This window comes from Tasmannia lanceolata, unplaced genomic scaffold, assembly GCF_043159265.1.
Source record: "Tasmannia lanceolata isolate RefF3 unplaced genomic scaffold, GAP_Taslan_0.1 ptg000011l, whole genome shotgun sequence".
NCBI classification, from domain to species: Eukaryota; Viridiplantae; Streptophyta; class Magnoliopsida; order Canellales; family Winteraceae; genus Tasmannia; species Tasmannia lanceolata.
The window spans coordinates 7192169-7215533 of record NW_027518688.1 but is presented as its reverse complement, the minus strand read 5'-3'; positions in this window follow the sequence as shown (position 1 = coordinate 7215533).

The following is a 23365-nucleotide window of genomic DNA, read 5'->3' as shown; positions in this document are numbered from 1 at the left end:
TAAAAATCAAAAACTGCGGATTTTTAGGCTTCTTGGAGCTCCGAGCTCGGAACTCCGAGAAAAGGTCCAGTAGCATCTGGACATTTTCTCGGAACTCCGAGACAATTTCTCGGAACTCCGAGAAATGGTCCAGTAGAAATTTTATTTCTTCTGGCCGTTGTCTCGGAACTCCGAGAATATTTCTCGGAACTCCGAGAATTCTCGGAACTCCGAGAATGGTTCTCGGAACTCCGAGAACCTCGCGACAGACTAAAAAATAGCCGTTGGGATTCAAATTAATTGTTGGTTTTTGATATGTCCACCCCCAAACGGTCATATTCTTTGGTGTGGTTATATATACAACATGTAGAGAAGTTTTTCACTCTCTCTTGATCTTTGAAAAACATCCTTAAGCATCAAAAACATTTGCAATCCATTTTAGCTTGAGTTTTTGTTTTTCATCCCAAACTTGCCTTTCACTTGTGAATCTTTTGAGTTTGGATATAGTAGTGCTTTCACTTGCAAATCACCATCTTTGAAGAGCAATCAAGGGTCTACAAAGAGCATCTAGCTTTCAAGAAGAAGCCAAGCTATTCTCTTTCAAATCTTGTATAGGTGGCTAGGGCATTCCCTTTTTAATTCCCTAGAGAGCAACCGCTTAGAACTCGGCGGAGAAGGAGAGTCTTTGTAAAGGTGTAAGGGCATCCTTTAGGGTTTATAGATAATTTTCAAAAGGCCTAATATTGAGTTAAATTCAATTCACCCCCCCTCTTGAGTATTTCAGTGTGCCATTTCACAATTAGAAGTTGCCAAATAAAATCTTTCCCTAGTTAGATTTTGAAAAAAACTTTCAAAAATTTTAAAATCTTTTGAGAGCCAAGGCTCTGATACCAAGTGAAAATCCGATATAGGGGGTCCCAAGTTATAATTGAAATGGCAACTATGAGGAGGGAGAATACGGTTGTTTAAGAAAACTAGAATTTACCAATTTGAAAAACTTAAACCGATTAAGAGATCAAAAACAATATTTTAAGCATACAAGTTAAATCTAATGGTGCAATGCAAATGAAAGAGCAAAGAGATAGAAAGAGTGCACCCGAGATTTAAAGTGGTTCGGTCCTCAAACCCGAGGCCTACTCCACTCCACCAACCAAACCCGTTGATGGCTTCACTATTTGATCTTCTTAACCTTGACGAAGATCGGTGCCAATTACAATTGCTTTAACCTTGGTGGCAATCCTCACCACGGAGAAAAAAGGGCTCCGCTTCTCCGAATACTCGCCCGAATACAAATCTTGAAAGATGAAAGAAAGAACTAAAAAATCCCTTCACAAGGGTTACAAAAGATGTACAATTGAGAGCCTATGATCCAAATCCTAGAGTTGGTGATGAGAGGCACAATTGAGGCTTGATTCACTCTTGGGTATTCAAATGAAGTTTAAGAGTGTTAGGATTGGTAGTTTGTATGTTTAGAACACCCATATTTATAGGAAAACCAAAATATGACCGTTCAATTGCATTGAGGTAATTCCAGCAAAATTCCAAACGGCTCTTTTTCAGACCGTTGGAGTGTTCTCGGAGTTCCGAGAAAAAATCTCGGAGTTCCGAGAAGCCACACAGAAATTGGAAAAAGTCTACTGGACCATTTCTCGGAGTTCCGAGAATAATTCTCGGAGTTCCGAGAATTCTCGGAGTTCCGAGAAGCCTATGCAGAGCAGATTTTCAATTCTGTTTTTGGGCTTCCAGTTCTCAACCAAGATGGGATTGCTATGAGGGTTCCAAGGTGTTGGAACTCCACAAATACAATCACTTGTTTATTTAGGGTGTGTGAGATTACTTTAATTATGCCTCTAAAAACCTAATCTAGGTTTGGATCAATTACATTTAAGAAATGGTCTTCAATATTAATTTCTTCATGTCTTCAAGTCTTCATGACTTCTTGCTTGATGACTTTGGCCTTCCAATTAGTGGTCCAATGTGGGCTTCTTGGCCTTCAATCCAAGCATCCTTGATCTTACTTTATCAAGATCTACAACTTAGACAATCAAACACATTAGTGATAAATGATCACTTGTGTATTGGAATCATCAAAACAAGATGGGAATGCCAAGGTAAAAACTATTGGGCTTACAAACCCACACATGCATGTAGTATACGAACACATGAGCATCACATGTGTGAGCCTAGCTTAGGATATCCTACCCATTTGTGTCTAGATTAGGCCGTGGTCCATCTTCCAATGGCCACGGTGGGTCCTTAGGTACACAAACAAAGTAATGAGTCGATATCCTCTCTCCACTCCGTTAGATTAGGATTAGGGTTGATGCCTTCAGGTAACACTGTTAAAATGTGCGAAGATTAAAAACTTTCCCTTTGGGGTTAGGATATAAATCCCATCATTTCCAAAGATTTCATAGGATTAGTCATTCATGATCTATCCGTTGAAAGCAATCTTATGCTATCTCATCTAATCTTTGATCGTATGCCTTTCATTCTTCTATCATGTGATTCGATCATGTATTCATACTTTCTCTAAACTGGCAGGAACTTATCCCAATCTCGTGTTCATGTAATCTTGATCATCCTCGTATCATTTTTCTTGGCTTACAGGCACCATGTCTACTCGTATAATTCTTGATTGGATCCGTGGTATATTAAGAGAATCTCACATCTATGCTATAAGTGAGCAAGAGAAAAATCTCTTCGGCTACGTGGCAACCATTAAGCTCGATTGGGGATTACTCTATGCCGCATCAGAGTGTTGGGATCCCGATCATCATGTCTTCCGTTTTGGCAACCAAGAAATGTGTCCCACCTTTGAAGAATGGTGTGCCTTATTGGAATATCCTGTGGATGGCCCTCTAGTGAAGCCATCCTGTGTTCCAGATTATCGTCCTTTGTTTCTTCGCTTAATGAATAATCCAGATGAATCCATGAACTCTTTCATGAAAGGCCAAGAAGTGTCCATGCAACATCTGATTGACATTTACCCTCCTATTGGACACATTGGTGCTGTTGATATTCAAAAAGCCCGACGGCGCGCTTTGAGATTCTGCTCCTTTGCTAGGTTCCTCACTGTCCAGCCTTCTCGCTTTGCGTCAGCTGTTCTTCTAGACCTCGTTGATCAAATGGATCGTGGCGCCAATCCAATTCCTACTATGCTTGCAGAAACCTTCAATGGATTGGATGATTTGGCTCGTCTTCGTGCCAGCTCAGGTCCAGGCTCTTATGTTCGCTCCTTCGTTGGTTCTTTCTCAGGATGTCCTGCTTTACTTCAGGTGTGGTTGTGCCACAAGCTAAAAATCGCAGCTCCTGTGCATTTCGATCATACGTTATACACCTTCAGTGAATGGCGTCATGATGTTTCCTTCGATCATAAGAGCGATTGGGTTGAATGGTTAAATTCTCGCCAACAAGATCAAATTTATTGGCAAATTCCTGGAATCCAAGAAGCTGTCTTCAACACTGGAGATGCTAACTATGTTCGCCTTCTCGGCCTCGAAAAGACTTCCTTTTATGTTCCTGCCAGGATCCTGCGTTAGTATGGAAGGGAGCAATCTATTGTGCCTCCCCTTCGTCATTTTTATCCGCCTGAGGATCTCAAGCCCAAGATTGTCAAAGCCGTTTCATCTGCTTGGGATGTCAGAATCATCAAACCTTTAAAAGAGTCGGCTGAGGAAGATTGTCGTCCGAAGAAGAAGTCTAAAAAGAATGCTTAGTTCCATGTTTAATCTTATACGTTTATCTTCGAAAGAATGAACCCTGTACTCAAGCTTTAATGATTGATCAATAAAGTTCATCTTTCTCCCTCATTGTCTTGGTCTATGCGTGCATCATTGTCTACTTCTTTCTGATTTTAAAATATGTCTTTCAAATATTTCAGGGCAATAAACACCATAGCTAACCCCACTACTCCTTGGGTTCGGATCTCTTCACGATTGGAGAGGAAATCTGTATCCTCGCCACCTTCTCTGAGAACCCCAGCATCACCTTCTTTCCCGTCCTCATCCTCACCAATGGCAGACAACCAAGATGGTCTTCCACCCGCTGCTATTACCGATACTCTTACCTTGATTCTCCAGCAGCTTCAAGAACTCAAAGAAGAGAACCGAGTTATCAAGGCTCAGCTTTCTGAGAAGTTGGGACCGTCGTTGTCCAAGGATAAAGGGCCTATGCACCAAGCAGCTACTTCAGCAGCACCTGCCCAGCCAGCATTCATCACTATCCCCGATAAAGCCGAAGAAAATTTGGAAAAAGAGCAGTACAGCGAGGATCGCAATAGGCCTCTCAGTCTGTGGTTGATAAGACAGTTATGGAGAAATTAGAAAGTCTTGCCAGGAAAGTTCAAAACATCCAGTTTCAAGACCAGGGTGGTTTCAATCCAAGTGATCTTACGCTGTTTCCCGAAGTCCGTCTCCTTGCCAATTTTCAAATGCCAGATTTCGACAAATATGATGGTGTGGGTTGTCCAATCACCCATTTACAGATGTTTACCATCATGTGTCAGCCTCAAGGCTTATCTCCTGAGCAAATGGCTCAATTGTTCCCGGTTTCCCTAACCAAGGTCGCTAGAAGGTGGTTCATGGTCCTAGACAAGACTCGTTATAGGACATGGAAAGACATCGGTAAGCAATTCATCAGGCAGTTCAAATATGATGATGGGAAAGAAATTACTAGAAAGGATTTGGAAAGGACCAAGCAAGATTCGAGGGAATCTTTTCTAATTTTTGTGAAGAGATGGAGAAGACTAGCAGCTCAGATGATGGAACGCCCTTCTGAGGAAGAGCAGGTCCAGATAATCATGAAAAATATTTCCCCCCAGCTCCAGTATCACATGTCGTTGCAGTATTATCCGGACTTCAAACACTTTATCGTGGCATGCACCCAAATAGAGGAGGCTATGGCTCAAGGTGTATTCAACCGAAGTAACCCGAATACCAGAGACTTCAGTGAAAATCCGATATAGGGGGTCCCAAGTTATAATAGAAATGGCAACTTTGAGGAGGGAGAATACGGTTGTTTAAGAAAACTAGAATTTACCAATTTGAAAAACTTAAACCGATTAAGAGATCAAAAACAATATTTTAAGCATACAAGTTAAATCTAATGGTGCAATGCAAATGAAAGAGCAATGAGATAGAAAGAGTGCACCCGAGATTTAAAGTGGTTCGGTCCTCAAACCCGAGGCCTACTCCACTCCACCAACCAAACCCGTTGATGGCTTCACTATTTGATCTTCTTAACCTTGGCGAAGATCGGTGCCAATTACAATTGCTTTAACCTTGGTGGCAATCCTCACCACGGAGAAAAAAAGGGCTCCGCTTCTCCGAATACTCGCCCGAATACAAATCTTGAAAGATGAAAGAAAGAACTAAAAAATCCCTTCACAAGGGTTACAAAAGATGTACAATTGAGAGCCTATGATCCAAATCCTAGAGTTGGTGATGAGAGGCACAATTGAAGCTTGATTCACTCTTGGGTATTCAAATGAAGTTTAAGAGTGTTAGGATTGATAGTTTGTATGTTTAGAACACCCATATTTATAGGAAAAACAAAATATGACCGTTCAGTGGCATTACGGTAATTCCAGCAAAATTCCAAACGGCTCTTTTTCAGACCGTTGGAGTGTTCTCGGAGTTCCGAGAATAATTCTCGGAGTTCCGAGAATTCTCGGAGTTCCGAGAAAAAATCTCGGAGTTCCGAGAAGCCTCACAGAAATTGGAAAAAGTCTACTGGACCATTTCTCGGAGTTCCGAGAAGCCTATGCAGAGCAGATTTTCAATTCTGTTTTTGGGCTTCCAGTTCTCAACCAAGATGGGATTGCTATGAGGGTTCCAAGGTGTTGGAACTCCACAAATACAATCACTTGTTTATTTAGGGTGTGTGAGATTACTTTAATTATGCCTCTAAAAACCTAATCTAGGTTTGGATCAATTACATTTAAGAAATGGTCTTCAATATTAATTTCTTCATGTCTTCAAGTCTTCATGACTTCTTGCTTGATGACTTTGGCCTTCCAATTAGTGGTCCAATGTGGGCTTCTTGGCCTTCAATCCAAGCATCCTTGATCTTACTTTATCAAGATCTACAACTTAGACAAACAAACACATTAGTGATAAATGATCACTTGTGTATTGGAATCATCAAAACAAGATGGGAATGCCAAGGTAAAAACCATTGGGCTTACATTCAGGAAGTCTCCATCAGCTGAAATTTATAACCTTTCCCGCTCCAAGCCTCAGCCTTCAAAACCTCAGAACCCCATGGTGATGGATTATACCCAACCTGCTGTCGCACCTCGGCCACAGGCGCAGACAGAATTTACCCCTCTCCCTCTTCCACCATCTGAGATACTCAAGGAGTGTCTAGCCTCAGGTCGCATAATCCTGCCCGACATTAGGGCTCTTCCTAATCCTTTACTAGCAAATTGGCGAACAGATCAACACTGCGAATACCATAGAAATTCCGGCCATCTCACTAATAATTGCATTGCACTAAAATTCAGGATCCAGAGGTTGCTCGACAACAAAGATCTTGTGTTCGAGCCAAAACCCGATAACCCATTACCTGGTCATGCAAACCCTGCTGCTGCTGTCAGTGCTATAACCATAGGGGACCCAAAACTTGATCCTCTCACTCTTATCTATGCCTTAGAACCTACCTTTGAAACGTCTGGGTCGGAACCTTTTGAAGAAGAAGAAGATACAGACAGTGAAGATGTTCTAGTAGCTGCTATCCTGATATGAACCAGCCTTCGCAGAGCCTCCGCAGCTAGACAGTTGCGGCAGTTAAAGTTTTATCTTTTACTATTTTATGTTGAAGTCAGTCATCATGGTCAGTACAATTGTTGAGTCCGGTTTTACAGTTCAAAGTTAATGCCTAGTCCAGGCAAGTTATCTTTTGCTTTTCTCTTTATTCAAAGTTGTGAATCCTGAGCATGTTCAGGATAGGTCGTCAGATGTAATAGCTTTTTCTTTAAATAAAAATTTCAGTTCCAATAGTTCACTTGTGTCTGTTTCTTAAGAATGCTTCTGATCTTAAAGTAAGACTCCCTCCTCAAATGAGGACAAAATTGGCGAAACTCCACTTGAGTCACAACAATTACTTGAACAAGAGGAGGAGCGCCAATCCCAGCCTTTCAAAGATGAAATTGAAGTGGTAAGCACTGGCACTGAAACTTTGATTCAGTGAATCCCGATTAAAAGTACATTGCCCTCTGAAGAGTGTGAAGAATTGATAAACTTATTTCAAGAATAAGAAGATTGTCTAGAAAAGCTACAATCGATACCAGGGGCAAGACAGAGATCGAAAGCTCAAGAGAATGAAGAAAGTGAGAGACATATGCTATACGAGGGGCATAGAGTGGAAACAACTTTCATATTTCCAATTAATGACCTTGGTTCTCAAATTCATAACATAAAGCCAACAAATTCAAGATAAGAAGTTCAAGAGCAAGCATGGAAAAGTGATCATCAGATATCAAGAGTTACAAATCTATAGATGGAGGATGTCAAAGAACAAGTTTCGCTCTATGAAAGTCGAAAGCACGTATTAGAATCTTGAAAGAAGAAGATCCATTATCTCTTACCTGGAAATGCCGTCAAACTCCGTGAAAAAAAAAAGAAAAACAAATAATAATAAATAATCAGTACCAGAGGGACTCTAGTAACCTAGATCGATTCCCAATCTGAACATCGAAAGGCCTCCTTTGGCCGAATAAATCCCAAAATCAGAACCCAACGTCAAAAGAATACCGGTTTGCAAACCCTTTGAGCCTGAATGAAATTTCCTTGAAAACCCATCAAACTAGGGGCATCCGCCCCGAACTACGCGAGACCTGATCCCTACACTGGGGTACGTAGGCAGCTCGGTTAAACCGAGTTCGGTCGATTCAAAAAAGAAAAGAAATTCAATCGTTCCAAAAAAAAAAGGAGATGAACAAGTTCCAAAAGAAGAAAAGTCAATCATTTCAGAAAGAAAAGAAAAAAAATCAATTAACCTTCAAACAATTTATCTTCAAACTAGAGGCATTCGCCCTGAACTACACGCGACCTGATTCCTACCTTGGGATATGTAGGCAACCTGTTCACAGGTTCAGTCGAAATCTTTGTTGAGCCTTAAGCCATTCTTTGAAAAGCCCTATCTTACCTATAAAGTCCTTCTGGTGTTCAGAACTAATGATCTAGGTCCCGAGAAACATTAAGTAACAAAAAAAATGATGAATAAGAAAAAGAGCGGAGTTTGAAGATCTGCTAGACTGAAAACCTGAAAGGGCGGTCTAGGCAAAATTTAAGATCATTCCCCTGCTAAGTTGAAAACCCGAAAGGACTGCTTAGGCAAAAGCTAAGGGGATAGCCTGCTGAATCGAAAACCTAGAAAGGCGGTTCAGGCAAAAGTTAAGGCTAACACGGTCCGCCAAGTTAAAAACCCCGAAGAGGTGACTTGGTCACGGTAAGAGAATCATTATAAGAAGGCTACAGCCGGTATCAAGACTGAAGATCAACTGGAGTTCAGGCAAATTCAAGTGGCATCCTCAAAACTGGGGGCATTGAAGCTAAGCAATCTTAGGGATCGTAATTAAATCCTTGAGGCATTACTGTTTTAAGGAAAAAGTCCAGTGTGTACCAATTGAAAAAAAATATTCCTTGAAAGGATAGACTTACCAAATAAAATGTTAACTAAGTCAGAAGCAGTACTGTGTCTATCAGTGTAGTTAGTCAATCTTTGTCATTCTATGTTCACTTCTTCAGGGCTGTTCAATCCTTTGAGTAGTGCCTTTTATCTAAGTTTTCTCTTTAGAAAGAGTCAATCGTCGTTCTTCTGTCCAAACAATGCAACTGTCTTGGTGAAGGAGGCCCGGCCTCGGCAGCTCCCTGCGATCGTATGAAAGAGCTCGGTAATCTAGTCAAGCAGCCTCATTTCAAAGAAGATCAACTCAGAAAAATTCAGAAGTAGAAACATCAGAAAGCCCAGCTTCCGTAAAAATATCATACCCCAGGAAGGCACCTTAAGCTTGGAAGAGCCTCAGATGCAATGGTGGTTGAGCCAATTTCTCAGAAAGATGAACCATTAAAATTCAGAATCTCCTTCCAGTTAGTTAAATACTATCCTGGTCAAGAAAATATTTATCTAAACACCTGTCAAGAGGCAAATCCCACTTTTCCATGATTATATCCAAGAGAGCCGTTGTTCTAGATTAGCAATTTCAAGTATCATGTTCAAGGTTTCAGTTATCAAAATCCCCAGAAGACAAGACCAGCAGTCTCTTTGAGAAAAATCTTGTTGAAGTTTCATAAAAGTGTTCCTAATCCATTCTTGTTAGTAATGTTTCTTCGTTCCTAAGGCTTGTCGTTTCATCATTCGTCAAGGTCTTAGTTTCCAATATCTTTATCGGGCACGATCTATAATATCCCCGATTTCATTGAGTGCAAAAATCTAAAATTCATCAAATCCAATGTTACGTCAAATTCAAATTCATGAAAAATCTCTAAATTCTCCGTTGTCGAATTCATCAATCGAAGCTATCTCGTTTCTTTGAGCCCGTTTGGGAGCGGTACTTCGTTTTCCGAGTCCATTTGTGAATGGTCTCTTATCTTCTACCCGCCTGTTTGTGAACGGTATCTCATTTTCCAAGTCCATTTGGGAATGGTCTCTTATTTTCTACCCGCCCGTTTGTGAACGGTATATCATTTTCTCGAGTCCATTTGTGAATGGTCTCGTCTTCTCCTTGAACCCGTTTGTGAACGGTGTCTCATTTTCTGAGTCCATTTGTGAATGGTCTCATGTCCTCCTCGAGCCCGTTTGTGAACGGTGCCTCATTTCTCGAGTCCATTTGTGAATGGTCTCGTCTTCTCCTTGAGCCCATTTGTGAACGGTGCCTCATTTTCTGAGTCCATTTGTGAATGGTCTCATGTCCTCCTTGAGCCCGTTTGTGAACGGTGCCTCATTTCTCGAGTCCATTTGTGAATGGTCTCGTCTTCATCTTGAGCCCGTTTGTGAACGGTGCCTCATTTTCTGAGTTCATTTGTGAATGGTCACATGTCCTCCTTGATCCCGTTTGTGGACGGTGCCTCATTTCTCAAAAAATCAAAAATTCATCAAATCCAATCCCCGATTCAAAAAAATCCAATCCTACGTCAAATTCAAGTTCATGAAAAATCTCTAAATTCTTCGTTGTTGAATTCATCAATCAAAGCTATCTTGTTTCTTCGAGCCCGTTTGTGAACGGTGCCTCATTTCTCGAGCCCATTGGTAAATGGTCTCGTCTTCTCCTTGAGCCCGTTTGTGAACGGTGCCTCATTTTCTGAGTTCATTTGTGAATGGTCTCATGTCCTCCTTGAGCCCGTTTGTGGACGGTGCCTCATTTCTCAAAAAATCAAAAATTCATCAAATCCAATCCTCGATTCAAAAAAATCCAATCCTACGTCAAATTCAAGTTCATGAAAAATCTCTAAATTCTTCACTGTTGAATTTATCAATCAAAGCTATCTTGTTTCTTCAAGCCCATTTGTGAACGGTGCCTCATTTCTCGAGCCCATTGGTGAATGGCCTCGTCTTCTCCTTGAACCCGTTTGTGAACGGTGTCTCATTTTCTTGAAATCCGTACAAATACGTCATTTCATTCCCCCTGAGTCCATTTGAAAATGGTCTTTTCTCTTGGAGCATCATATAAATGTGATGCCTCATTCCTTGGGATTCGTATAAATACGATATTCCATTATCTCTGAGTTATCTTTGAGCATCATATGAATATGGTGTCTCATTTCCTTGAAATCCGTATAAGTACGTCATTTCATTCTCCCTGAGTCCATTTGAAAATGGTCTTTTCTCTTGGAACATCATATAAATGTGATGTCCCATTCCTTGGAATCCGTATAAATATGGTATTTCATCCTCTTCAGAATCCATTCAAAAATGGTATCTCATTCTCTCGTTGCCCGTTCGTGAGCGGCACCGCAGTGGGATTTTTTATTGCATTCCAATTCTAGGACTTCGTTTAGGGTCTTGCATTAGGTAGTAAATGTTTGTGTCTAGGTTCCGTTTTGTGTAGAGTCCTTTGTTGATTAAAGCTGCGCAAAATGGGTCTGTCACTTTTGCTTTGGTATTCGATTACTATGTCATCTCTACCAAAGAGGGACATCTGTAGACAACCCCATTTTGCTCCGCTTTAATCAGCAAAGAAGTCAGTGTTTCGCTATCCGTTTTTCAGTGGTTCCCAATCCCGTGTCTGCCTGTTGTGTTTCTCAATCTTTCTGATCTTCTCCGCAATGTTCTGCATTTTTCTTTTCGCTAAGTGTTGAGAAGGGTTATTCACAAAAATCCGAGCAAGGGAAAATTTGGACCCGTTTGGTGGGCCCCATTGAGCATTTATTTAGATTTGGATCAAACAGGGGGCCCGCATTGAACATTTTAACTGGAATGGGATCAAGTCAGTGTACCCCGCATTGTTTTGATTAAATGAGAGTGTTGAGCTCATTAATTCTCATGCTGTGACCCACCAATCTAACGATTTTGATCATCTAGCTGAGATGGGTATGTAAACTGGAATGGGCGTGCGTGGGAGAAAAAGTGGGCCCACTAATGTTTAAAATCGCAATTTTGGAAGAGAGACATGTTCGACCAAATTTAAGTGGGGCCTCTCATTGTTTCATTCAATGTGGCTTATTAAATGGACGATCCAGATCATTTTATACCAATGAGTTGGGAGCGCAACTAATCTACATCGTGGCATGCTAAATGGATGGTGGAGATCAACTTACAATGTAGACCACATTTCCATTGGTTCATCCCTCTATATTAGAAAGTACTTCACGTAAGAGATTTTTTTTTAAAAGCCATTTTTGTTAATAAGTCATGATTGTTAACTCTCTATTCCATATGTATTTAATTTTGAAAATTCTTGGCCCATATTAGTAATAGTATTCGGCAGCCTTCTTGTATTGGAAAATCAATTCTTAATTCTTCTCCCCTATTAGATGGCAATAACGTTAAGAATGGCAAGATGGATCTCTCGAAGGAATTTTGGGACAGCCCATGTTTAGAAAAAAAGGAGGAAACACAGCAATAGGGTGGAGGGGAAGAGAAAAAAGAGGGACTGAAGAAAAAAATGGGTGGCTGGGGTTTTCTGCTCTTGAAAGCCAACCTCTCTGAGCCTCTTCCACCGGGCTAGACCTCATCTCTCCTCTCTCTCAAACAGCGAGCTCGCTCTCTCTCGGCGGCTAGACCTCATCTCTCCCCTCTCTCAAACAGCGAGCTCGCTCTCTCTCGGCGGCTAGACCTCATCTCTCCCATCTCTCAAACAGCAAGCTCGCTCTCTCTCGGCTGCTAGACCTCATCTCTCCCCTCTCTCAAACAGCGAGCGAGCTCTCTCTCAACTGCTAGACCTCATCTCTCCCCTCTCTGAAACAGCCAGTGAGCTCTCTCTCAACTCCCTCTCAACATCTTTATCTCCCACCTCAACAGTCCTCTCGATCTCACTCTAAGCTCTCGTCTCTCATCTCCATCTTTCAAGCTCTCATCAATCTCACCCTACACAACCCAACAAAAATTGAAGCCAAATCAAGAAAAACCAAAAAAAAAAAAAAAAAAAAAAAAACGTGAAAGAAAAAAATAGAGTATCTTATACTCTGTTTTTTTTCTCTCGTACTCTCTCTCAAGCTCTCCACACTACTCCCTCTCTCAAGCTCTCCGCAGCACTCTCTGTTAGGTGTCTCTCCCATCATTAATCCCTCTCTGTTTCTCTCATTCTCTCTCTATCTCTCTCACTCTCACACCCTCTCTGTTTCTCTCATTCCCTCTCGATTCCTTCTCTTTCTCTCTCTGCCTATCTATCATTCTCTATCTATCATTCTCCCATCAGCAGTAAAAAAAAAAGAAACAAAAGAAAAAAAAAGAGAGAAGAAAGCGGGTCGGATCACGGGGTCGGCGGGATTTTTCGGGTTCTTCGGCTTTTGGATTCGCCGAGGAAGACTATCACAGGTAGGTGCACCGTTCTCAGATTTTTTCAGGATTATTCGGTATTTTTTATGTATCTTTGCATGATTTTTAACATTAAATTGAATTTAATTGAATATTAAATGTGTGTGCTGAAAATCATGATCTGCGTTAGTGTTTCAATTCCGATTCGTCCCGAAATTTAATGCACTGATCTATCAAAGTAGAGTAAAGTAACCATCGGATTGGATCGGACATTGGATCAAAGGTTTTCAAAAATTTGAGTGAAGAGTGAAATTTTATTTAAAATAATGGCTGAGAAATTACGAAATTTGAAAAAATAGCCATCTCAGGATGATCTATTTTTTGGAATTTTAAAATTTTCTTGTGTTCATCACATCAGAACAAGATTAAAGGACGTTTTCCGGAGTCGTAATTTTCTCGAAAATCATGTTTTAAAAATAGAAAACTCTTCAAAAATATCCTTTTGACGAAGAAAAATAAATTATATACTAAACGGATTCCAAAATTAATGAAATTTCGTGAGAAAATAATATGATACTGATACATTCTACCATTGATTTTTAAGAATTTTCGGATTTTGTTTGGTATATTATTTTATGCTTTCTTTGAAAATTGTTAGATTTTGGGAGACTTTTTACAGACATCAGATCAGAGATAAAATTCCCAAACGTTTTACAGTAGTCTTACATTCCATATTTCTAGTTTCTCTAAAAGTTTCAAATGCTTTAGATCTTTTTTCATATGGGATGTAGTGTTAATTCATAATCTGGTCTGAAAATTGAAAAATCCGAAATTGATAGTAAATAGTTTTTAAAATTCATGAAAATCTTACAGCATGCTATTTTTACTTATATCTTACTACTGTAGAAATTTCATTGAAGTTAGATTTCTATTTCTAGTAGTTTCCGTGTTATTTTTGCAATCTGGTCAATTAATTTTTAAATCAAAATTAAATATGAGATTAATGTAAAAATCTGTAGAAATCTTTCAGTAAGCTACATCTCATCATATCTTACTGCTGTAGAAGTTTCAACGCATTTTGAATTCGTTTACAATAATTTCACTTGTAAAATCACTCTTATGGTATAAAACTGATGAAATTCATTGAAAATCCGAAATTAATTAAAACTCATCACAAAGCTTCTAAAGAACCTTAAAATTCTGTCACATATTAACTCCTTAATCCATTGAAACAGAAATCTTAGGATCATTAGATTTCCTTGGAAAAATGGCCAGTGCATCCATAATCGTATCTCAATTGCAACCGATCTTTGACAATTTGAATATTTAAGCTATAGCATGTTGTTGGCTCCGAGGTTACTGTCCACGGAAATCCTGAGATATGCCAGGCAATAATATGCTATAACCTAAGTATTAAATTGCACAAGGAAAGAGCGCACGATTCCCTTCCTTAGATGCCATTCTGGGCCGAAATTGGTGAACCCTAGAACCATTGGTATTCCTTAAATGTCCAGAAACCGAAAATCCTTGAAATCTGAAATTAATTAACTTCAAGAACTAAAATCGATTCATCTCGTATCTTTCGGAACCGTTGGATTACGGTTTCTATTATAAGAACCCTTAGAGCCCAATTTAGGAACACTGGTGTCGTGTCTTGTCCTAAGTTTTAAGGAGTCTTAGGTTTTAGAAGTCCTAGAGTTAGGAGTCCAGCCTCATCACGTACGCTTGCTATGGATAGCAACCGTGCCCTAAGTCTAGTTATACTAGTCACCCAATCTTTCCCTAGGACAAGCCTAGTAAACTAGGATGTAGGCTAACCTGCATTAGTCTAAGGAACAACTTGCATTTAGATAAGAGTCATATAGCATCTTAGATGAAATCCTAAGATAATAAAATCCTCAACTTGAATTAAATAACTTCTCCTAAAACTGTTGAAACAGTCAATCCCGTCTAGGTCGGTGTCTTAGTTGAGTTACGCATAAGTAGCTTAGCTTAGGTGCACCGAACTACGTCGACTATGATCCCAGTGAGGCTTGGGTACGTAGGCAGCTTGGATGTCTGATGGCATACCAACCGCGAGTCGGCTCCACAACAAATGTGGGGTTTTGTATATTTATTTTATTATGAATTCTTAATTAAAATATGTAGGATTTCCTTGAAATTAGAATTTTAGGAGAACTTTCACTTAGATTGAATCCAGACAAATTAAGAAATCAAGATACACATTTAGGATTCATATTGAAATTAGATTTTAGGATGCATGTCACTTAGTTCGCACACTAACAAAGAGTTGAATGAGCCATTTAAAATAAATTTAAAAGAGTTAGCTTTTGGAATTGAAGACCGATTATCGGGCAGGAATGGTGCATGTGGTGGATAACTCCCCATACCTTCCATTCTTGTAACCAGGTAGCGAGTCTAGATTTCTGGTTAATTATGGGTCATAGATCCCACATCTAGGTGGCGACTCTGTCAGTCTCTTTTGTGTGGAATTCGGAGTGCCTTAGTGATCCCAAGTTCACATAAAAGATGAATTCAAATCAATCATAAAATGCACACGCCAATCGCATGGGTACGAGAGACCAAGAGAAGGCATGGCGGCTCGCGCCCCACCCCCTCTCGTGGGATCGGGTCCCACAACATCTATCTTCTTTCGATAGATGTGGAGCTTTGGCATACTGTTGAAAATGGATACACTTTGCCTTCCAAGCTATAAACTCTTTGTTTTGCGCCTTATCTACGGAGGAGTTTAATAGAGTAGTTCTTTTTTATTCCGCCAAGGTTATTTGGGATACTCTTGCCGCTACCTATTAGGGAACATCATAAGTCAAGGATTCCAAAATAAACTTGTTAAAGAGCAAATATGAAATATTTAGAATGGGTCAAAATGAAAGTATTTCCGAAATGTATACTCAATTTTCTAAAATATCAAATGAATTAGCTAATCTTGGTAAATCTTATCCTACTGATGAGCTTGTGGGTAAGTTGCTTAGGTCACTTCCTCCACATTAGGATCCAAAGATCACCGCCATACAAGAATCAAAGGATATCAAGACGCTAACTATAGAGGAGCTTGTAGGATCTCTTATCACTCATGAGATGCTCCTCACTAGCCGACAAGAGGAGAAGAAGCCAAAAGAAAAAGAAAAAGAGAGTAGATCCTTAGCACTCAAGGTGAAAGCGGACCCATCTTCCTCAAATGAGGCGGATAGTGATGAAGAAGAAGCTTTGAGAAAATTCAAAAGCTTATGGATAAAGAAGCACAAAAAGGACAAAAAGAAGAAGAAAGAAGAAAGTGAAGTAGAAGGAGGAATAAGATGCTATAATTGTAAGAAGACAGGACACAAAAGACCGGAGTGCCCTCTTCTCAACTCATCTTCCTCGAAGTACAAGGGAAAGAAGAAGGATTGGAAGAAGAACAAGGGTCTTGTAGCCGCCTGGGATGCTTCTAGCACTTCGGGAAAAAGTTCAAGTGAAGGGGAAGCTAATAAGGATGATCTTTGCTTGATGGCACTCACCCATGAAGATGAGGTAAATTCTAACCCCTCATGTAATTCATCAAGTAGTGATAGTGGAAACATATCTTATGATGAATTGTGCATTACCTTGCATTCTCAAATTTCAAAAAATAAAGTTCTTAAAAAATCTATTTCAAAATTAGAAAATGAACTTGATGTTTTGAAAAATGAATCTTCTTCTTCCATATCTCAAGCTAAGTAAAAATTAAAAATTTTAAACTTGAGATTGAAACCCTTAAGGGTTGTTTGGATGAGAAATCCTGCCAAATTGGTAAACTCCAAAATGTGGCAAGCTCTTCCAAATCTTATGAAGATGACACTAATGATTTTCTAAATCAAATAACCCATCTTCATAATGAAAATGAAAGGTTAAGATTATGTCTCCATGGATTCTTAAATGGTGATAAAATTATTGACATAATCTTGATGAAGGCCAGTCATAGACCTAATCATTTATTTTATGATAGGACTAGTCTATCTAACCCTCATGTTAGATGTCATTATTGTGGAATCAATGGTCATTACCAATTCCAATGTGCATCTAAGATTAGGGATTGTGGTGGAACCAAGAAAGCTTGGGTTCCCAAAGCCCCCATATGATTCTCTTCATATGTGTTTTTAGATTAGGGGCTTGCACTTAAAATTGAATATCTTTTTATGGTTATTTAAATATCTCCTCTTTTGTTGAATAAAAACTCTAAATAGGGGGAGTTTTATGTTTGTCTTTTTCCTTGAAAAAGGGGGAGCTTAAAATTGAAAATTTTATCCCTTTGATTTTCTTTTACCCCATCTTTTTTATTAATGCCAAAGGGGGAGAAAAATCTAGTGTAAGGAAATATATGTATGCTTTTATTGTAAAATCTCTTGGTCTTGTCATCATAAAAAATGGGGAGATTGTAAGCCCAATGGTTCCCACCTTGCCATTCCCATCTTCTTTTGATGATTCCAATACACAAGTGATTTTATATCACTAATGTGTTTGAATGTCTAAGTTGTAGATCATGATTGTATTAAGACAAGATTGCTTGGATTAAGGCCAAAAAAACTCTCATTGGACCACATTCGGAAGGCCAAGACATCGGAGATCCAAGACGCATGAAGACTTGAAGCATCACAATTGAAGATCGAAGTCGTTTTAGAATGTAAAGATCTAATCCTAGTTTAGGTGTTTAGATGCATAAATAACACACCCCTAAATGTTTAAAGAGATTGTCCTTGTGGTGTTCCAACACTTTGGAACCCTTATAACAATCCCAACTTGGTGTAGAGTTGGAAGCCCAAAAACAGAATTGAAAATATGCTGGAAATAGGCTTCTTGGAACTCTGAGAGAATTCTCGGAGCTCCGAGAGATTCCTTGGAGCTCCGAGAAATGGTCCAGTAACATTTTTCTAACTTCTGTTTCAATTCACGGAACTCCGAGACCACTATAACGGGAAAAAATATATCCATTGGGGAACTTTGCCATAATTACAACTATGCCCCCAAACGGTCATATTTGGGTTTTTCTATATATATGGGTATTTTTAAACTTTCCAATTATCAATCCTAACACTCTAAAAACCTATTGGAATATCCTAAGAGTGAATCAAGCTTGTTTATGCCTCTCATCCTCTAGAATTAGGATTTGGATCATTAAGCTCAAATTTGTACATCTTCTACAAACCTTGTAAACCCTTGTGAGGGATATTTTGTTCTTTCTTTCTTTATCAAGACGATTGTATTCGGGCGAGTGTTCGGAGAAGCGGAGCCCACTCTCCGTGGTGAGGATTGCCACCAAGGTTAAAGGCAATTGGAATTGTAATCGGAACCGATCTTCGCCGAAGTTAAGAAGATCAAATAGTGAAGCCATCAACGAGTTTGGTTGGTAGAGTGGAGTAGGCCTCGCGTTTTGAGGACCGAACCACTTTAAATCTCAGGTGCACTCTCGCTTATCTCTTGCTTTACATTTGCATTGCACTTAGGATTTAACTTGTGTGCTTAACTTTCATCTTTGATCCCTTAATCTTCAAATTTGGGTTAGAATTTTCAAAAGCTTAAAACTTGTTAGTAACCTAAATTCTCCCTCCTCATAAGTTGCCATTAGAGTAGTACTCGGTCCTACCCTTAAAATTTCAGCCTGAATGTTATATTTGGGATCGGCGTCCATCCGAGCCCTAGCAGTGACCTTGTAGACACCCCCATTTTGCTACGCTTTAAAAAGCGAAAGATTCGGTAGTATCATCGAGTCTTGAGTCCGTATTCAGCATTAGATTAGGCATCTATGCATTTTAGGGTAGATTTCACCTCATTATGGGAGTTTTGAAGTTGATTCGTGATCCTGAAGGTCTCTAGGGGGTTCCTTTGGCCTCTGGAAGATGAAAGTTTAAGTTTCCAAGCAAATGAAAAAACCCTGCTATTTTTAGAATTTTCAGGGTTTCCCTCATTTTTGCCTATTTTGAATTGCAGGGGTATGTTGGTCATTCCCGATGTGTCTTATTTGACCCCCGAGTTATATTTGAGAAATCTTGAGTGATTTTACAATTTTTGAAAAAGCTACTATTTTTATAAACTCATGGGGCTTCCACATTTTCATCATCTTATGGATATTTCAATCATTTCTCATATGTCCAAAACCATCTCGAGGGTACGGCTGATGGATTAAGAGTAATTTCGTAAGATTTGGAAAATCTGCTAAATTTAGATCTCTCAAGATTTTCTCTTAGTCTTGCACTTCGGGGGTATTTTAGACATTTCCAAACATATCATATTTAGTCCCTAAGTTGTGAGTCCGTTCATAAATTTTTGAAAATCTGCTATTTTTAGAATTTCTCAAGGTTTTCCCTAGTCTCGCCAAATTCTAGCACCTCGGGGTAATTTGGTCTTTTCCTGTGTAATTCTTTTGATCCTCGAAATATGTCTGAGAGATTATGAATGATTTCCTGAATTTTGGAAAACCTGCTAAATTTAGAATTTCTCAGGAGTTTCGCTTAATTTGGAAATTCTAAGTGTTGAGGGCATTTTGGGTATTTTCAGGGGGTACCAAATGATCCTGTTTGATATTGCTCATCAAAAAGACCCAACTTTAAAAGTTTCTATTTTTGAAGTTTGATCACAAAGACTGTCCATTTTTAACATTTTCCTTTAGGGGTGAACCAATTTAAGGTTATTTTGGTCACATTTGGATGTGTAATTGTCAAATAGGGGCATTTTGGTCCGAAAAATTATTTTCCCAAAAAAGATGGTTCGATCATGTGTGAGGGATGCACCATAAATGTCAAATGGGTTGGGTCCATATATAGAATGTTGAATTTAGAAAGATTTTATTGAATTTTTACGGAAAAACCCGAAACCCGTGTGAAATGGCCCATTGGGCTAAAGCCCGTAAAGATGGAGCTCATGTGGGTTCATCCATATGGGTCGACCACCATGGTGGGCGCACCACATGGCTGACCCACATGAATTGAGCATCCAACCTCGATGATGTCACAATGGTGACATCATATTTGTTAAAAGAAAAATAAAAAGAATAAAAAAAGAAAATAAGGAAAGAAGGAAAAGAGGAATGATTGCTTAAAAAAGGTTTTCTTCCAAAGAAGCAATGCGGAATAAAGAATAGCATGTCTTGATTGACAATAAATTAAGATTGGAATCAAATCCAATTTGGAAACAAGAAAGAAAGCAAGCAAGAGGGGAAATTGGAAACAAGCCAAAAATGAGAGCTCTCATATTGGGAACTACTATTTCTCTCTTAACCTTAGCTTTTTTGTATAAAAATCAAAGCAAACAATCCTAAAAAAGAGGGGAAAAAGATCAAAATTCGTTTTTTTCTCTCTCCTCCCAAGAAGAAAAAAAAATCTCTTTTCTCTTGAAGTGTGATCTCTCTCTCAAGTGTTCTTGACAAAAAGGAATTCTTGAATTCCTTCTTCTTCTCCAAGGCATCACACAATCAAGAATTATTGGAGTGTTCTTTGGGTCTTCTTCATCATATAAAAGGGTGCGACAAAGCGTATACCTCGGATCTACGCACCTTAGAGACAAGGAGCGCGATCACGGTAGGATCTTTATCTTTGTAATATCAAAAGTAGAAAAGCATGCTAGGGTTTTACTTTTGATAGATCAAATCAATGAATTTTTTCTTGAAATTCCAGTATGTTATAATATAGATTATGAGTTTTCAAAATCCAAAATTTGATCCAAAAATTAAATTTCCTCCATTTAATAATGATTTTCTTTTGTTTTTTATTCAATATGGATTTAAATCGGATTATCAAAGCAAGTGTTAGAAAATGTGGGTTTCTTTAAAAACTTATATTTTTTGGGATTTCTATAAAATAAAATACTACTGGAAACTTAATTTTCAATCACGGTTTGGCCGTTTTAATTTTCATTCTAATTTTCAAACAATAACCCCGAAAGGGGTTATTTCTTGATGAACGAATCCAAAAGTATATCAAACTATGTCCAAAATTTATAAAGTCTTATTTCCAAACTAATGTTTTGATTTTCAGAATACCCAAAGAATTTCGGAGTTTTTTGAATTTTTTTAATCCGGTTTTAAATTATTTTAAATTTCGGCCATTTTTAATAAATATCAAAATATTTTAAAAATTAATGAAACTCTCCAGAATTAATTTCCAATAATAAATTGAATTTTTCATGAGATTTTTTTTTTGAAAAAATGTTTTTTATTTGTTTTCTAATCGTTTTTCGTTTTACGTGCCGTAATTCTTTTTTCGTATTAAATTAGTAATTTTTTGAAATTTTTCTTTACAAACAAGTTAGATAAAAATTTTAAATTCGTTTTGCAAAGTTTTAATATGGTTTTGTAATTTATTTTAATAAATGGGTTTCAATTTCTAGGAAACAAATTCCCCTTTTCTATTTAAAAATCGATTTTATGGAGGAGATTTAATTTTTAAGTTTTGAAATTTTGATAGAAAATTTTATAATCTAATATATATCTACTGGAATTTTTTATTTGATTTTAGGATACTATTTGGTTTGCTTTTTAAGTAATTCTTTGGTTTCATCCGATTTTTGTGTGAATTTCAATTGGTATCAAATCGTAATAAAAATTCATGAAAGTCATACAGTAGTCTAATCTCATGATTATCTTTATTCTGTGAAAGTTTGGATTAATTTGAAATTGATATGCTACAAGTTGATGTGTTAATCTATAATCTGATTTAAATTTTGGAAAATCAGAAATTGGTATCAAATCTTAATGATAATTCATGAAATATTTCCAGTAAGCTACAATTATCCATATCTTATAACTGGAAAAGTTTTAACTGATTTGGAGTTTGATTGCTTAGGGTTACTGTGTATTCCTAACAATTTGGTCTTAATGATATTAAATCACAATTTAATAGCAAATCAATACAAAAGTCAGTAAAAATCTCCAAAAAATCTTAATTTTTCATCATAAATTCAATCCCTAACTTTTTGAAACAGAAACCTTAGGGTTCATAGATTGCCTTTGTAAATTGGCTATGCTGTGACAATTTAACTGCCGAGATCGTAACCATAATCGTATACTAATTGCGATCGATCCAGCATAATTGGAGTGCGTAAATTATAGTATGATATTGGCTCCGAGGTCCACTGTCCACGGAAATCCTGAGAAATATGCCAGGCAATAAGATACTATAATTTATGTGCTAAATTATACAAGGGTTGAGAGCACGATTCCCTTCCATGGTTGTGATTCGAGGTCGAAACTTGCGAACCATAGAGCCTTTGGTATTCCTTAGATGTTTAGGAACCGAAAATCCTTGAAATCTGAAAATCATTAACTTCAGCAAATTAAATCAATTTACATCATGTCTTTCAGAACCGTTGGATTGCGGTTTTCATCGTAAGAACCATTAGAGCCCTATTTAGGAACATTTGCGTCATGTCGTGTCCTAGGTTTTAGGGAGTCCAAACTAATGTTTTGATTACCAGATCCCGCGAAAGGGGTGGGGCGCCAGCCGCCACGCTCGCGCCCCACCAGAGTCCAAGCAAATCTTATTAGGAATGCCCCAAACTGTCGCACCCTTTTTCAGGGAGTCCAAACTAATGTTTTGATATGGCTCGCCTTCGTGCCAGCTCAGGTCCAGGCTCTTATGTTCGCTCTTTCGTTGGGTCTTTCTCAGGATGTCCTGCATTACTCCAGGTGTGGTTGTGCCACAAGCTAAAAATTGCAGCTCCTGTCCATTTCGATCATACGTTATACACCTTCAGTGAATGGCGTCATGATGTTTCTTTCGATCATAAAAGCGATTGGGTTGAATGGTTAAATTCTCGCCAGCAAGATCAGATTTATTGGCAAATTCCTGGAATCCAAGAAGCTGTCTTCAACACCGGAGAAGCTAACTACGTTCGCCTTCTTGGTCTCAAAAAGACTTCCTTTTATGTTCCTGCTAGGATCCTGCGTCAGTATGGAAGGGAGCAATCTATTGTGCCTCCCCTTCGTCATTTTTATCCGCCTGAGGATCTCAAGCCCAAGATTGTCAAAGCCGTTTCATCTGCTTGGGATGTCAGAATCATCAAACCTTTAAAAGAGTCAGTTGATGAAGATTATCGTCCGAAGAAGAAGTCTAAAAAGAATGCTTAGTTTCATGTTGAATCTTATCCGTTTATCTTTGAAAGAATGAACCCTGTACTCAAGCTTTAATGATTGATCAATAAAGTTCGTCTTTCTCTCTCATTATCTTGGTCTATGCGTGCATCATTGTCTACTTCTTTCTGATTTTAAAATATGTCTTTCAAATATTTCAGGGCAGTAAAAATCATAGCTAACCCTACTACTCCTTGGGTTCGGATCTCTTCATGATTGGAGAGGAAATCTGTATCCCCGCCACCTTCTCTGAGAACCCCAGCATCTCCTTCTTTCCCGTCATCATCCTCACCAATGGCAGACAACCAAGATGGCCTTCCACCCGCTGCTATTACCGATACTCTTACCTTGATTCTCCAGCAACTTCAA